This window comes from Mixophyes fleayi, chromosome 1, assembly GCF_038048845.1.
Source record: "Mixophyes fleayi isolate aMixFle1 chromosome 1, aMixFle1.hap1, whole genome shotgun sequence".
In the NCBI taxonomy this organism is placed as follows: domain Eukaryota; kingdom Metazoa; phylum Chordata; class Amphibia; order Anura; family Limnodynastidae; genus Mixophyes; species Mixophyes fleayi.
In genome coordinates this window covers 212,693,226-212,711,322 of record NC_134402.1, presented here as the reverse complement: position 1 = coordinate 212,711,322, position 18,097 = coordinate 212,693,226, and positions in this window count along the sequence as shown.

The window sequence follows — 18,097 nt, the reverse complement described above, 5'->3', positions numbered from 1 at the left end:
GAAGTATTAGAACTTCCAAAATACATAATCCCCCTGTCAAATAAACAAGAGAAAAAAAAGAGGAAAAAAGGAGGAGAGAGAGAGAAGGGACAAAAAATCAATTAATATTACAAATTAGAAACATAGATCATATGAAGGCAGCTAGCTCAAAGGCTTCATTTAATCCCCTTGGTGCAAGTGTATCCAGTTTGTAGATCTAAAACATCTCTCTACGTGATAATTTATTAGCTAAGTCTCCACCTCTAGGGCCCAAGGAGACTTGTTCTATAGCCTTAAATTTAAGCCCCTTTGGATCAGCATTGTGATGTTTAGTAAAATGTCTAGGAATAGAGTGTATATCTAATTTATTTTTAATTGATCTCACATGCTCCTGGATTCGTAATTCGATATTCCTCTTAGTTTTCCCAATGTACTTTAGGCCACATGGGCATTCCAGCATATATACAACAGATGAAGCCAAACAATTCATATATGTTTGGATTTTAAACTCTTGTTTACTACCAGAGTCTGTAAATATCTTATTCAGTCCATCCACAAATTTACATACATTACATTTGGTACATTTATAAAAACCATTAGGATGTTTTAAAAAATTATTAGTTTTGTCCTCACAAACCAGACTTTTCAGATTACTAGGTGCCACCATATCTTTCAAATTCCTAGATTTTCGAAAAACAATATCAGGTTTTTTTGGCACTATGGGACCTAAAACCCTATATATATATATATATATCCTTTTTTTTATATATATATATATGGTCCCTGGTGCACTGCTTTGCCCGGGGGCCCATAATGTTGTTAAGATAGCCCTGCAAGTGGTGACAAAATTTCCCACCCATCATGTTCGATAAGTTTATGCTTAACAGCTTGAGAAGTCACTGAGGGACTGAAGGGGGGAGGAGAAGCTGCACTATTAGCTACCTGGGTGTGTTTCTTATTTCCTGTCTTTACCTAAAGCTAGAAGGGACTAACCCATTGTAATGGCTGCCATTAATTATCGGTAAGTATAGTTCACGTCTATCATTTGACTTGTGTTGGCTTAAAAATATGACACCAATCACACACAATTATGGCCTGTGGCTACCATGCACACGTCTGTGATTTCTGAATGTGCTGAAGATTTGAACTTTGGTGAATCATGGCCTATGTACCACATCAAAATGATACATATATGAAATGCATTCATCTCGCATAGTAATATGGGATGTGAAATACATGGTGCATAGAATGGTTCTTACTGTAACGGATTAGCTGGATTCTGTACTAATCTTGATTAGCGCTTGTTACCTGAGGCGCGGAGTCTAACAAACTCCCCGGTGTTCACCAAGAACCGCTGCAAGGTGGGAAGGGCTTAGCTGCTGGGAGACGCAGGTTGCAGTCCTCAGGCTTGCCTCAAGATGTAGTATAGTAGATGGAGCAGCGGATAGATGCAGCATTAAGGAAAATGGGTTCGGTACACAGACTGGCGGCAGAGGTACAAGTGGAGGCAAAGAGGCGTCAGACAATCCGGGTCAGGGTCACAGGCAATCAGAATGGTCAGCAAGCCGGGTCGGTACACAGGAATAGCAGAGAAACGGAGTAGAGAGTGGAACGTCAACAATCCGGGTTAGGGTCACAGACAAACAGAATGGTCAGCAAGCCGGGTCGGTATACGAGAGCAGGAGATCCAGGAAGGTGAGAATAGCGGGGACTGGTACACAGGAAAGACTTCACAGGGAGCAGGCACAAGGATTTATCCAAAGGAACAGGAACCAGGTAAGTTGCTCTGACACTCACCGAGTGTCAGAGTAGGTTTTAAATAGGAACCGCTTTTCAAACTCCCCTGCCCCGAGATTGCGGTCATGTGACCGCCAAACCCGGAATTGCAGCTTCCGGGACCGACGGAGCGGCGGGGGAGCGAAATAAGATAAGTTTGTGACAGTACCCCCTACCCTAAAGGTGGACTCCGGACACCTACAAGGCTTTCAAGGGAATTTTTTTATGAAAGAGTTTGAGTAGACGGGGGGCATGAAGGTCAACAGCTCTTACCCAGGATCGTTCCTCGGAACTATAGCCTCTCCAGTCCACCAGGAATTGTACAGTCCCTCTGATTTTATGGGAGTCCAGAATCTGCTTTACCTCATATATCTACCCTGATCCTGTACAAAAACGGAAGGGGGAGCTCTGGGAGGAGTGAAAAATTTGTTAGTAACCCCCGGTTTCAACAAGGAAACATGAAAAACGTCTGGTATACGTAGAGAACGTGGAAAGCTTAATCTGAAGGCTACTGGATTGATGATCTCAGAGATGGTAAAGGGTCCAATGAATTTGGGGGTGAATTTCTCGCTGGGAACTCTTAAACGAATATTTTGTGTAGATAGCCATACTTTGTCACCGATGGTCAGGTTAGGGTCAGCTCTTCTCTTTCTATCATAGGCTTTTTTAGAGCGAATGGTGGCCTTTTCTAGGTTCAATTTGGTTTGTTCCCAGATGTGCGAGAAGTTGCGAAATAATAAATCCACTGCTGGAACTTCGGAAGAAGATATTTGGGAAAGGATGGGTAGTCTGGGGTGACAACCATAAAGGACAAAAAAAAGGGGAATTGGAAATGGCCTCGTGGAAATGCTTGTTGTGGGCAAACTCGGCCCATGGAAGGAGATCCACCCAGTTGTCTTGATTAGCTGAAACAAATATTCTTAAGAATTTCTCCAACTCCTGGTTGGTTTTCTCTGTCAGGCTATTAGACTGGGGGTGATATGCGGAGGAAAAATCGAGCTTTATTCCAGACTTGTGACAAAAAGATCTCCAAAACTTGGATATAAACTGGGATCCTCGATCGGAGACAATATGATGAGGACAACCATGAAGGCGAAATATCTCTTTAATAAAAATATCAGCTCAGGATAAGGAAGATGGAAGACCTCCCAGAGGAATAAAGTGGGCAGTTTTTGAAAAGCGATCCGTGACCACTAGGACTACAGTACATGACTTGGAGGGAGGAAGGTCCGTGATGAAGTCCATGGAGATCTGTGACCAAGGGTATTCAGGAACTGGTAGTGGAAGTAAATGACCATAAGACCCCCTCCTAGGGGTCTTGTGTTGGGCACATTCAGAACAAGAAGAAACAAATCTTCTTACATCCTCCAGTAGGGAAGGCCACCAGTAGTTGCGATATAACAAATCCCAAGTCTTGCGAATGCCAGCATGACCGGAGAAGAGAGAACGATGAGCCCATCTTAGGAGTTTGATGCAGAGGGGAGCAGAAATGAAAGTCTTGTCCGGAGGACAACTTCTCTTGAGATGTGTTGCTGCCAAAATTTGGCTAGGGTCCAGAATAAATTTATTCTCCAAGGGTTCCGAGTCAGCAGGATCAAATGAGCGAGATAGAGCTTCCAGATCGGAAGGAGATGTTAAAATCAAAGCAGGAGAAGAATAAGGACCATCTTGCCTGCTGAGGATTTAGACAGTGGGCAGAACACAAGTATAGAATTTCTTTGTGATCAGTGTAGATTGTGATTGGAAACTGTGCTCCTTCTAGGAGGTGCCTCCATTCGAAAAGTGCCAATTTGATGGCCAGGAGTTCTTTGTCACCGATACCATAGTTCCTTTCAACAGGTAAAAAGCAACAGGAAAAGAATCCACAAGGACTTAGTTTACCAGCAGAATTCTGTTGTGAGAGCACTGATCCTGTACCTACGGAGGATGCGTCCACCTCCAGGACAAACGGAGAATTGCTTTACCAAAGTGGCTGAAATGAAATTCCTTGCAGCTCCGGAGTCAAGGAGTGCGGACTGAGAAAAGGTATATAACCCTGTCTGTAAAGAAATGGGAATGGTAAGGCAATCGTTGCTACAATGGGACGAGGGAGACTGAGTTAGGAGGCCCAAAGATACTGGACCCGAACACGTTAGGTCCTGTCGTTTTCCGGACATTTGGGACAGGAATTCAGAAGGTGGCCGCTCTCGCCACAATACAGACACAACCTGTTTCGGAATCTATTCTCTCTCCAGCCGACAGGCGGGTCCTCCCCAATTGCATCGGTTCTTCAGGAGGAAGAACAGGTGTTTGTAAGTTAGGAGCCAAGCGAATCATACTGCGCCGAGATTGTTCCCTCTCGGAATTGCGTTTCTTAAAACATAGGTCAGTCTTAACTCAGAGGGAGATAAGATCATCCAGAGACGTAGGAAGTTCCTGAGATACTAGCTCGTCCTTAATACGATCCGAACGGCCCTGCCAGAACGTAGCCACGAGAGCCTCGTTCCAGCAGAGTTCAGAGGTCATCGTTCTGAAGTGGACCGCATACTGCCCCACAGACTGTTTTCCCTGGCGCAGACACAAAAGCCGGTGGCGACATTAGACACCCTCCCTGGCTTATCAAAGATCCTCTTGAAGGTGGACAAGAAAGTGGTAAAATTGTGCAGAATGGGATCGTTCCACTCCCACAAAGGAGAAGCCCAGGCTAAGGCTTGACCAGACAGGAGCGATATCACATAGGCCACCTTGGCTTTCTCAGAAGGAAAATTTCCGGGCAGAAGCTCGAATTGAATGGAGCATTGGTTCAAGAATCCTCTGCAAAGTTTAGAGTCCCCATCGAATTTAGGCGGATTAGGTATCTGTACTTGGGAGGAAGCAGCTACAGACCGGGGGTCGGAGGCCGCAACCACAGGTGCAGGTGGTCCAGTAGCCACCAAGGTATTCTGAACAGTATCCAAACTGGTAGATTAAGCTCTGGAGAAATTTTAGAAGTTGCTTTTGATTGGCCTCTTGTTTTTCCATTCTTCCCACTAAATGCTTCAGTAGGTCTCCTGCTGCTGAATCCATGGTCAGAGCAAACTGTAACGGATTAGCTGGATTCTGTACTAATCTTGATTAGCGCAGGCTTACCTAAAGCACGGAGTCTAACGAACTCCCCTGTGTTCACCAAGAACCGCTGCAAGGCGGGATGGGCTTAGCTGCCGGGAGACGCAGGTCACGGTCCTTAGGCTTGCCTCAAGATGTAGTATAGCGGATGGTGCAGCGGGTAGATGCAGCGTGAAGGAATCCGGGTTCGGTACACAGACTGGCAGCAGAGGTACAAGCGGAGGCAAAGAGGCGTCAGACAATCCGGGTCAGGGTCACAGGCAATCAGAATGGTCAGCAAGTCGGGTCGGTACACAGGAATAGCAGAGAAACGGAGTAGAGAGTGGAACGTCAACAATCCGGGTCAGTGTCACAGGCAAACAGAATGGTCTGCAAGCCGGGTTGGTACATGAGAGCAGGGGATCCAGGAAGGTGAGAATAGCAGGGACTGGTACACAGGAAAGACTTCACAGGGAGCAGGCACAAGGATTTATCCAAAGGAACAGGAGCCAGGAACCAGGTAAGTTGCTCTGACACCAAGTGTCAGAGTGGGTTTTAAATAGGAACCGCTATTCAAACTCCCCATCCCGAGATTGCGGTCATGTGACCGCCATACCCAGTAGTGCGACTTCCGGGACAGACGGAGCGGCGGTGGAGCGAAATAAGGTAAATTCGTGACACTTACATAAGGTAAATGTGCAATTCAGGTGAATACTACAGTTCAGAACATTGTTATTATATATTTATTTGTTATTCTGGAAACAATCACAACATTTAGAAATTGTAATTTTTATATATACACATACTTGATTCTACATTCCAATATAGGACAAAAAGTACCATTATTAGGAATAGTGTGGATGATAGTATGACACTACATTTTAGGTACCTTTGATGAAAGGCGCTTTTGCTTGTTGAAATCTAGTGCCATACCATCATCTCCACTCTTGCCACTAATTTGTATCATGTGATCTATTTGTTTTTGTGTCTTTTTTTAGCACCTTGCACCTATTTTTTCTATTTCTCTTCATATTAAGGAGAACAAGGGGGCTTTCCTTTTTTGTATATGTGTGAGAGAGATTGTCATTATAATGATGCCAATCTACCTTATCATTGTTACTTATATGAAAAATTTATAAGAGTGTATAATCTAAAGTTACTTTCTTTTTCATCCAATTGAGGGACACTGAAGACCTTGGAGTATAGAGTCTCAGACAATATTTAGATAATAAGCATATGCTTTTTGTATTTAAGAAAGATTGCTCGCAATATGTGGCTTCATTATAAATGGTTACTTAATTAACATTCTAATTGTAACACATATATAATAAAACAGTATATTATACAAACTCAACAGGTTTCGATTACTCTATTGGCAAATGATATAGCATAGATGTTAATACAATACATTGCATTCATTGCCTGTTTTATAATATATACCTTAGTGTGTGTGGGGATAATTGTATTCCTATATTTGTGGGGACATTGACCTATTTAAACACCAAAACTATGGGGACCTCAGTTTTAGTGGGGACAAATAATGAAGTCCCCACAAAATTTACCAATCCTAGTCAATGCAGAGGACCTATCTAATATTCTTTGCATCAAAATCTGGCATGTCCCCATTAGTCACTTTTGTTGGACCAAAAGTGTGTGTGTGAGTTTTTAACGTAGAGGGCAAAGTATGTGCACGATAGCACCAGATGTCAGTGGAACAGTATGCTCATGCGTATGTTCGAGTACGCCCTGGAACTGAAAGAGATTGCAGCTTTCCTGCTCTTTAAGACAAAATGTGGATAGGACATGGTCACATCCTTCTCCTGCTGAAAGTAAAGTGGTGGACAGTGGGGCACAACACAGCACAGTGATAGCTCCAAATATAACGCGGAGAGCAATGGAGGCAAATATATCCCTGACCCTTCAGAAGAGAGTGGTTCAGACACCAGCTGCAACAGCGGTGATGCATCATCACGGGGTAGTGGAACAAAGCGAAGGAACATAGAAAAACGTTCTATGCACAATGACCCTCAACCTTACAGCAGTAGCGTTTTGAACACAGAAGACCAGAAAGATGATGAAAGGTCTGTGCAAACACTTTCCAAAAAAAGTGATGGCTCCAGGGCATATAACAAAAAGCTGTACTGCCTGTAATGTGAGAAGCCCCTCTCAAACGTAGCCTAGCATATGGTGCATGTTCACCGTAATAAGACTGAAGTTAGCTGGGCCATGAAATTTCCCAAGCACTTGAAAGAAAGATGCATGCAATTTTCACATCTTCAGAATAGATGCAACTTTGCACAAACTCTAAGGTGGTAAGGACAGGACGCAGTTTTCTGATTCCATGTAAACTACCAAAGAGATGTTTCCCAAAGGCTTCATGTACAGTGTAGCTTGCCAAGGCTTGTTTGCTCAGCTTGTTCCACCTGACATCAATGGTGGCTTGTCAAAGCTCTTGAGCGACCTGACCCCAGATGAAATTTTACTCACAGTCAAAAATGACCAATGCAGATGGGGCAGCATCTCTTCAACCGGGTTGGATTAGATGTTGGCAAACACTAGTACATCCGTCAGAACCTCAGACATGGGAAGGCTACTGTTACATGCCAGAAGAGCTACCCCTTTGGAGAGGATGGAAGACTTCACATTCCATCAAACTTTCTGCATTTAGTAGATCTGGTGAAGCTCATAGCTGCTATAATAAACACCCTCACTGGCACTAAAGGTCTGGCATGACTTGCAAAAGTTATCGAGCCTTGTGGATTGCCGAGCAATGGTGGAGTCCTGCACTGCTGTGGTTGAAAATGCATGCAACTTCATGAAAATCTATGAAGCAAGATGGAACGACTTGTTCTCATCAGCTGCCTGGTAAGCGCTTACCAAACTTAAAGTGGAACATGCCTCAATTCTTACCTTTCACTGAAGATGTGAAACATATGCACTTGTATCTCGATGCAACAGCAATGCTACCAAATCAATTTATCCACAGAGCCTTTGCTTAAATATGGGTGTTGCATGCACAAATCACCCTAGCACAGGTGGACTTATTCAATCAAAGAAGGGATGGGGAAGTTTCCAAGACACTGTTGACTACCTTCTCTTCAAGAGATACTTTGGATCTCCACAAAGACATTATCCTAGCACTTTCCGAGTTTAAGAAGAAGCTCTGCTGACACTTCGCACGGATTGAAATTTGGGGAAAGCAAGGGAGCAAAGTTCCAATCCTTCAGAAACCAGCAATGCAAAGCGCAATGAATCTTCTTGCAGAGAAATATGAAGTATGTGGAGTGACTATCCAAAATATCTCTATGTTTGCCCGACCAGCTGCATCTTCACATTTCATAGGCTCTGATTCTTTGTGTCTTTGCCCGAGAGTGTGGGACTCAAACTCCCCAAACGGTGTCTTCCATGAAGCTTCGAAAGCATGTTGCCACTTTTTCCAAGGTCCTCATCCTAAATGACACAGAATTGGATCAATTGGCAGACTTCATTAGGCACAACATCAGGGTGCCTCAGTAGTATTACCACCTCCCAAAAGGTGCCCTCCTACTTGCCAAGATCACCAAACTTTTAATGGCTCTCCAGAGGGGAAGACTGCTGAATTCAAAGGCAAGAATTTCAAAGAGATTGACGTTGATCCAGACAATAAGTTGAAAACCTTTGTCGAAGTCAGCAAATTGGATAAAGTCATTTCAATTAAAGTCTAGCAAACTTGGTTGTCTTTGTCTGAAAAGATGCGTACGGTACGCTATGACGTACAAGGGCACGCTACGGCGTGAAAGGGCGTACGCATCCACTACACGTGGCAGCAACAGTAATCGGTCTTTTACCATACATTCGCACAAACACGCATACTTATAAAATAGTACACATTAATGGTAGTTGCAACACATAGTCAGTTATGTCGAAATATAGTAGTATTTATATGTTATATCAGAGTTACATGCATATTAGTGAAATACACGGAATGGGTTAAAGGAATAACATCATGAGTGGTATCATAATGAACCTTATTACATATCCTACTGCTTGGTTCACTCTGCGAGGGAATCGCAGAGTGCATACGCAAGTTATGAATGATAGGGAATTATGAACTACTTAAGACTAAGGAATCCGGGCGGGAAGAGCAGAGCATACCCCCTGCAGAGATGACCCCCTCCTTTGGATTCCTTAGGATGAACCAGCCAATGATTGACGACCCCTTGGACATTTCTGAGACCCAGACCAATAGATGCAAGCTATACCATCTTTATTGTATTACTGTATTTGATTGTGTATATAAGCAGCAGCTTGTGATCCAGAGTGCAGACATCTTGTCCCCAGACTTCAGGATTGAATGACTGCACTGGATCCAGAGCGCCTGCGATAAGTAACGGCTGTATTTACTATTACTTCGCTTGAGCATATTTTTCCACTTATTGCGAATAAATCTTTGTGCTTTGGAAACACAAATCGAGGTTCGACAATCGTTATTGGTTAGCGACAAAACGCACATAACAATTTGGGGGCTCATGAGCTTTGGAGGTTTCGTTGCCGATGATACGCAAGACCAACGGATTTCGGTTCCTCAACAAAGGATGGAGACGCGTCATAAACGGGAAAGAACGCATTGTGTTCAAAACCTGAATTTTACTCTGTGTTGTGAAACCGAATGTCCGTTTTGCATTATCTAGGGCACGCTAACTAGAACCTAGGGACAAAAGAGAAAACTGTTTCTTTTTTCTGTCATTGTGCGTTTTAACTGTATTGCATTGCTTAGCGTATGTGTATTTCCTGCTGTGTGTACGCGAACTTCCGGTAGACTTGCCACGTGGTTAAACAATCGTTTTGATAGTTATTGTACGTGTATAGTATAATTACTTGTGAAAGCCTCTGAGGTATTATGACTGTTGTTGGGAACTTTTGATTTTCTGCGCAGAAAAGGTGTATAGTGTGTGATGTTGTAACGTAGATACACTGTTTTGTTGTGGATTGTGCTCAGTTGCTGTCTGACGAGGCGGATTGCCCAACTGAAGGACGGTATACAGGGCAGGTATACCGAATGCGAAAACCGGGTTTTCGCAAAGCGCTACCAATAGATCGCAAGGTTTGCTAATAATTAGTATTGGTAGGCAGTGCGATCCGATCGCACCGTTAGTGCGAATTGGTGAAGCAGCTAGGAGGAATTATACTGGAAAGGCAGGTTGATTGTATTAACTTGCGCTCCCAGCGATAATAAACTCAGCAGATTTTTGTGGTTGAGCCAGGGTATCGAGGAGCTGATAGCCCTTGGGGCCCACAGTGATATTTCTGTATTAGGGATCCTCGCCAGGGGCGAGAAAAGCGAGTGAACGCGGCTAAAGGAAATACGTTCACCGAGTATTATAGATCTCTATCGGTGAGTATAGCAACAGAGTTGAAATTATTAGGTGGAAAGAACAGAGCATTGTGGTGTGTCTGTGTTTCACATTTGGCCGGAAGGAACAGAGCATTGCGGTGTGTCTGTGTTCCGGGTAGAAGGTATATTGTTCAACATGGGTGCTAAGCATACGCTAGAGAAGGTCAGTGTACTGCCTAAGGAAGGCCGTATTGGTTCAGCGAAGTTTCTCATGTGTAAGAAATATGGTGCATACGCAACTGTGTATTGTGACACGTGGGTCAAGATGACCAAAGATTGTGATAGGCCTTTCCCAACAATAGGAAGTTTTAATACAGAGATACTAAATACTGTAAAAGATAAAGTAAGGTTGATTACCTCAACGAAAGTGAGGAATAAACATAATGATTGTTTAAAATTGTGGCAAATGGAAAGTAACACGTGGCAGAGCAGCGAATGCAAACCGGAAGTAGGCGTGACGAAAAGCGCGCGCAAGGCGGATGTAACCGTTGCGAAGCGTGGCGAACTCAGCGCAAGTGCGCCCCCGCCACCTTATGTGGCGGGAGGGGTAAGTACAGCCGTTGTTAAAACTGAAAATAGAAAAATTGCTAAGTTGTATCCTGTTTTAAACCAGTTTAAATCAAGTGTATCTGAAAGTGAAGATGAACCCACTGTGATTTCGGCCATTGCCCATGCCGTTAGTGTACTAGAGGCTCAGTGCAAGTATGAGAAAATGGCTGAGATAGGTGAGAGTAGCGTGATCACTAGGAGTGAAAGCGTTCTAAATCTAGGACCAGTAAATCCTGTAGTGTCTCCTGAAGTCAGTGTACCAGAGGGTGCGTTCCCGGTCCGCACAATATCAGTTCCCAATGGGAAACCGGATAAGGATGGTGTAGTTCCTTTAAGAAATGTTACAATGCATTGTCCCTGGACTAGATCAGAATTACGTTCCATTATGACTGAATTCCCAGATCCTAGAAAAGAGTTAGCTAAATGTCAGAAATTTGTTAAAGATTTAGGAAATGCTCACGAACCAACCAGTAAGGATTGGCGGGTAGTGTTGAGGGCGTGTCTTCCTCCCAATACTAACATACAAAAATTTATTAAAGATTGTTTGTTGGAGGAAGATGAAACCTTGACTGATGAGATTAACCAACGGAATATAGAACAAATTGTCAAACACTTAGCCATCTGTTTTCCAGTAGTAGTAAATTGGAGTAAGATTTTCACCATTAAACAAAAGGATAGTGAAACTGCCTCAGATTACTTTGCTAGAGCTATAACAGCGATCGCACGATTTACTGGGATATCCAACATAAGTGAGGACCCACATCACAGAGAGGTAGCTGTAGGAGTACTGATGGATGGCCTTAGAGAAAATTTAAAGACGAGAGTACAAACCACATTACCTAATTGGAGAGGCGTCACGGTAGACTCTCTTAGAGAGTCTGCTGTGGAGCATGACAAAAACCTTTTTAGAAAAAGGGAGGAGAAAAGTGATAGGTTAATGATGGTAAGTATACAGGCTCTAGAAAAGGTGCATACACGACCACCAGCATACAACCCATATAACCGGAAACCTAAAGTGATCAGGTGTTTTAACTGTAACGAGGAAGGACATTACGCTAGAGAGTGTAAAAAGGAAAGACTCAATACACAGAGAGGTGGGTCACATAGATATCCTCCAAGGAGGGATTCACATAGACTAGAAGACTCACATCTACCCGCGCATATTACGGCAGCAAATGCTGCGCGGGAAATCAATAGTCAGCGGTAGGGGTCAGGTCATACCTGTAGTCTACAGCCAGTGAGGTTAACTGAGAGTCAGAGTGAAGAACCAACAATGATAGTTGACATAGCTGGTAGGAAACAAACTTTTCTTGTAGATACAGGGGCGGCCCGATCTGTGATAACCTCTCCTTTCAACCTACAGGTGACCAGCAAAACTATTCCAGCTATGGGGGTGACGGGAAAAGTGTTACATTATCCTCTAACTAAACCCGCCGAAGTTACTATCGGGCCTCTGCATACTAAGCATTCGTTTCTCTTGGCTGCAGCGGCTCCTACTAACTTGCTAGGGAGAGACTTGTTATGTAAAATGGGATGTGTCATATACTGTACTTCAGATGGTGTGTTCCTAGATATACCCGAGAAGGTTGCACATGAGGTACAGGACATATTGGACACCCCTCAAAGGTTAATGTTACACACTCCTGTTATAGAACAAAGTCCATCTCAAGTAAAGGGGATGTTGCTGGAAATACCAGGTTCCCTATGGACCAGAGATGGACAGGACACTGGACTGATGGCAAACGTAGCCCCTGTCATGGTCAATCTAAAAAGTGGTAGGATAGCTCCAAAAATCCCACAGTATCCATTAAAACCGGAGGTGGAACTAGGGGTATATCCTGTTATTGAGAGGCTGTTACAACAAGGGATTTTAATTCGTACAGCCAGTACAGCAAATAGTCCCATTTTCCCTGTGAAGAAGAGTGGGGGGAGGGGCTATAGATTAGTCCAGGACTTAAGGGGAATTAACAAAGTTGTTGAGAGCCAATTCCCCGTAGTGCCGAATCCAGCTGTCATCCTCATGCAGATTCCACCGTCTGCCAGTCATTTTACTGTCATTGATCTATGTTCTGCTTTCTTCTCAGTCCCTCTTCACCCTGACTGCCAATACCTTTTTGCATTCTCCTACAGGGGAGTGCAATACACATGGACCAGACTACCCCAGGGGTTCATTGACAGCCCCAGTATTTTCTCCCAAGCCTTACATGACTGTTTGCAATCCTTTCAACCCCACAATGGGTCCGTTCTAATTCAATATGTGGACGATTTGTTGTTGTGCTCTGATTCTTTTATGTCATGTTTGCATGATACTAAATTGTTGTTGCTTCATCTTTCACAAACAGGGCACAAGGTGGCAAAGGATAAATTACAGCCATGTCAGACTAAGGTCAAATACTTAGGACACTGCCTCACTAAGGGGCTAAGACACCTGACAACCGACAGAATTGAGGCCATACAACACATGACCCTGCCGCAGAGCCAGAAGCAGATTCGTACTTTCTTGGGGATGTGTGGATACTGTAGGTCCTGGATCCCAGGTTTTTCTATTCTGGCATTACCATTGCAGGAGCTAGTCTCTTCCTCAAAACCAGAGCGTGTTGTACACACAGAAGAGTCAGAGCAAGCGTTCTTTAACCTTAAAGATAGTCTGACAAGAGCACCTGCATTGGGAATACCTGATTATGAAAAGCCTTTTGAGCTATACTGTACAGAAGCTGATGGCTGTGCAGCAGGTGTCCTCGCACAGAAACATGGTGACGCTAGTAGACCGGTAGCATACTACAGTGCACAATTAGACAATGTGGCAAGGTCACTCCCAACATGTCTCAGAAGTGTAGCAGCAACGGCCCTTCTAGTAAGTAAGAGCGAGGATGTAGTATTAGGACATAATTCAACCATCTATACACCCCATGCTGTATCAGCTCTGTTAAATTCAGCCCAAACCAGACATGTTTCTTCAGCTAGATTCACAAAGTGGGAACTAGCCCTGATGGCACCCTCAAACATCACCATCAAACGATGTAGCACCCTAAATCCAGCTACATACCTTCCGTATGTGTCTCAAGAGACACAAAGGGTGGGAGGTGAGGAGACCCTGGTTGATGATGAGTTAGGCAAGAATACTGACACGCATGACTGTATGGAACACCTGAATCAGACCTTTACTGCAAGGCCCGACATACGTGACACCCCCTTAGAAAATGTAGATTTTACGTTTTATACAGACGGAAGTTGCCATAGACAGACAGAGACAGGAGAGCTATGTACTGGTTATGCTGTTGTAGACGATCAGGATGTGGTAGAAGCTGAACCCCTTGGTCCACCTCACTCAGCCCAGGTGGCGGAACTAGTAGCACTAAAGAGAGCGTGTGAACTGGCAGAGGGTAAATCAGCCAATATATATACTGACTCTAGGTACGCCTTCGGGGTAGTGCACGATTTTGGGGCCCTTTGGCGTCTTAGAAACTTTACGACAGCAGCAGGTACACCAGTGGCACACTCACAACACATAAAAGGACTTCTGACAGCGATACAGTTACCCAGAACAGTAGCCGTCATAAAGTGCAAAGCCCATACCTTTGAAGAAGACCCAGTGTCATTGGGCAACAACAGGGCAGACGAAGCTGCTAAATGGTCAGCAGGGCAACCTATGACTGTATCGACCGAGACTATGATGGTTTTTCAGACATTAGACATGCAGAAATTAATTGAAATGCAAGATTTGTGTTCCCTGCAGGAAAAGGCGGTCTGGAAGGCGAAGGGATGTGGTCAAGAGTCCTCAGGACTCTGGAGGGATGGACAAGGTAAGCCTGTAGCTCCCCGAACATACTATCCAAGCCTGGCTGAAGCAGCACACGGCCTGACTCACCTGGGTAAAGAAGGTATGTGCAAACTGGTGAGAGCATACTGGTGTGCTCCCGGATTTTCCTCTCAAGCTGGTAAGAAAGCAATGTCATGTCTTACTTGTTTGAGGAAAAATGTTGGGAAAACTATTCCAACTGAGCCATCCCACATCCCTCCTACAGACGGACCTTTTCAGGTAATACAAATTGACTATATCCAATTACCACCGTGCAGGAATCTAAAGTATGTGTTAGTGTGTATTGATGTGTTTTCCGGTTGGGTAGAAGCATATCCGGCAGCCACTAATACTGCTGTGTTCACTGCAAAGAAAATCGTACAAGACTTTGTGTGTAGGTTCGGTATCCCTAGAATCATTGAAAGTGATAGGGGTACCCATTTTACTGGTGATGTCTTCCAAAATATGTGTAAACTCATGGGAATCAGTAGCAGACTTCACACCCCTTACCGACCACAAGCCAGTGGTAAGGTGGAGAGAGTAAACGGTACTATCAAGAACAAACTAGGTAAGATAATGGCTGAAACTGGGTTGGCATGGCCTGAGGCTTTGCCGTTGGTCCTCCACAGCATTCGAACCACTCCTAGACCTCCTCTTAATCTGTCCCCCTTTGAGATACTGTTCGGACGACAACCTCATTTGATCGTGAGTCCACAAGACGACTTAAAGTGTAATAATGAAGTGACTGTACAATATCTTATAAGAATGAGTAGACAGCTGAAACAACAACAATAAAAACTAAAAATGCTGTCACCTGGTATGCCAGTAACGAACTGTCATGATGTTGAACCTGGAGACTATGTTATGATCCGCAATTTCTTACGTTCAGGTTGTTTAACAGATCGTTGGGAAGGCCCGTACCAAGTGCTGCTGACCAGTACTACATCACTGAAGGTTGCAGAGAGAGACACTTGGGTCCATTCCACCCACTGCAGGAGAGTCCATAATCCGGAGAAAGTGCAAGACAAGACTCAGACCGACGACATAGAGCTGTCACTTGTGAGCCTGTTCCGGGAGACCTAAAGCCTGCAGTTGAGACACCTGAACCAGAGACGTTGCCTCAGAACTATCTTTCCAGCGATGGAGTGGCGGTTTTTGTTTTTCTTTTGTTCCAGGATTTTCCTTGTTTTTACTTTTTCTTGGACATTCTATTTTTGTGAAGGAGAATGGAGGATGGAGGAGAGTTCTGGGAGTGATACGGATGAAATGGAGGCCGAAGAAAAGTTAATAGGATATCCTGAGCAGCCCATTATCAAACTTGGTCCAGGGGTTATGAAAAGGTCTGCTAGCTCAGGAACTCGGAGGCAGTGTGAGGGGCTATTGTCTGATGAGTATTGTATCTGCAAGTTCTGCAACTCCCTAGTTGAAGAGAGATGCATCCAACGATGCCAGTCCCCCAGTACTCTGAATATAGGCGGACATCCTTTGGAGGATTATCACTCCCTGGTGGGTAAGGTGCTAAACCAAACCGAGTGTTGGGTGTGCTCTCACGTGCCTCAAGGGCAGCATAACATAGGACTAGTGCCATTCCCTTTAAACATATCCGAAGTACTCGAATTAAGGGGTGGGAGGCCCATAGAAGGGAGGTACAATAACACTAGGTCCCCTAGTCTGACGCTTCGACAATACTCCATAGGCAGATCTTTGCTGTGCCTAAACATATCTCATGCAAAGCGCCTGGAGAATTGGGAGGCTGACCTATCAGATCAGACAATGGCTCGCCACACTCATTTTAGAGAGAGACTCACAAGGTCACTACTAGGCAGGAATGTTGATGGAAGTCACAAGTTAGGGCGTATAACCAAACATAAGAAGGTATCTATTGGAAAAGTCTCTACAGATAAATGTGAAAATATCATTAATGCCGACACGTGTCTAGAGCAGATGGAGACACTAGGCATGGGTAGTTTTATCAAAACTCTGTGTGATATAATTCATGGGCATACTGTTCCTTATGTTCTCCCTGATGATGTGTATTTTGTTTGTGGAAGGAAAGCTTATTCCTGGGTGACTCCGAGTTCCAAGGGCTTGTGTTTCCTAGCTAAACTGGTTCCTGAAATCATGACTATTACTCATGAAGAACTGGTAGATATTCACAAGACTACATCACCACCATACATACACACACAGTATGAACACCGTGGCAAGAGAAATATGATTCCTGGTGAGGAACCCATAGCTACAAAATTGATTAGTGAAACTGCTGGTTTCCAAGTTATGGTTGCTCTAGATCTCACCAGGACCGCTCGGGGAACATTAAACTTTAAATATATCCAAGACCTAGCTAAATTAATAGATAATATCACCGAGATGTATGATGACACTTTCAGGTATACTGGACGGGAGCTACAAGCGTACAAGAAGGAGTTGGTGCAACATAGACTGGTACTAAATTATCTCACCTCTATTACTGGTGGGTACTGTGTGACACTGGCCACCCAGTTCGGTGTCAAATGTTGCACGTACATTACTAATAATACGGAAGACCCTAAAGAGGTTATAGACCGGAAGATGAATGAAATTTTGCAGCTGAAATGGGAATTTCGAAAGAGCCATAATTCTTCGTTATATGAGGTCGGGGAAAAGGTGGCGGGTTGGTTCTCATGGTTGAACCCAGCAAAATGGTTCTCCGGTCTGGGGGAGTGGGTACAGGAAATGATTGCGAGTGTAGGTAAGCTCCTTCTCCTTATACTGGGTGTCATCTTAGCAATTGGTTTAGTTGTCAAATGTGTTCCTACTGTGTTGAAGTGTGGAAAACGGTCTCATAAGAGTAACACTGAGAAAGAGACTGAAAGGTTGGTACCAGATACCGAGATCATGGTCTGTGAAGAAGTATTGTATAATCCTGAACTTGAAACGGTGATTGGGTGATAGTTTATTACACTATCAAAGGGTGGAACTGTCGAAGTCAGCAAATTGGATAAAGTCATTTCAATTAAAGTCTAGCAAACTTGGTTGTCTTTGTCTGAAAAGATGCGTACGGTACGCTATGACGTACAAGGGCACGCTACGGCGTGAAAGGGCGTACGCATCCACTACACGTGGCAGCAACAGTAATCGGTCTTTTACCATACATTCGCACAAACACGCATACTTATAAAATAGTACACATTAATGGTAGTTGCAACACATAGTCAGTTATGTCGAAATATAGTAGTATTTATATGTTATATCAGAGTTACATGCATATTAGTGAAATACACGGAATGGGTTAAAGGAATAACATCATGAGTGGTATCATAATGAACCTTATTACATATCCTACTGCTTGGTTCACTCTGCGAGGGAATCGCAGAGTGCATACGCAAGTTATGAATGATAGGGAATTATGAACTACATAAGACTAAGGAATCCGGGCGGGAAGAGCAGAGCATACCCCCTGCAGAGATGACCCCCTCCTTTGGATTCCTTAGGATGAACCAGCCAATGATTGACGACCCCTTGGACATTCCTGAGACCCGGACCAATAGATGCAAGCTATACCATCTTCATTGTAT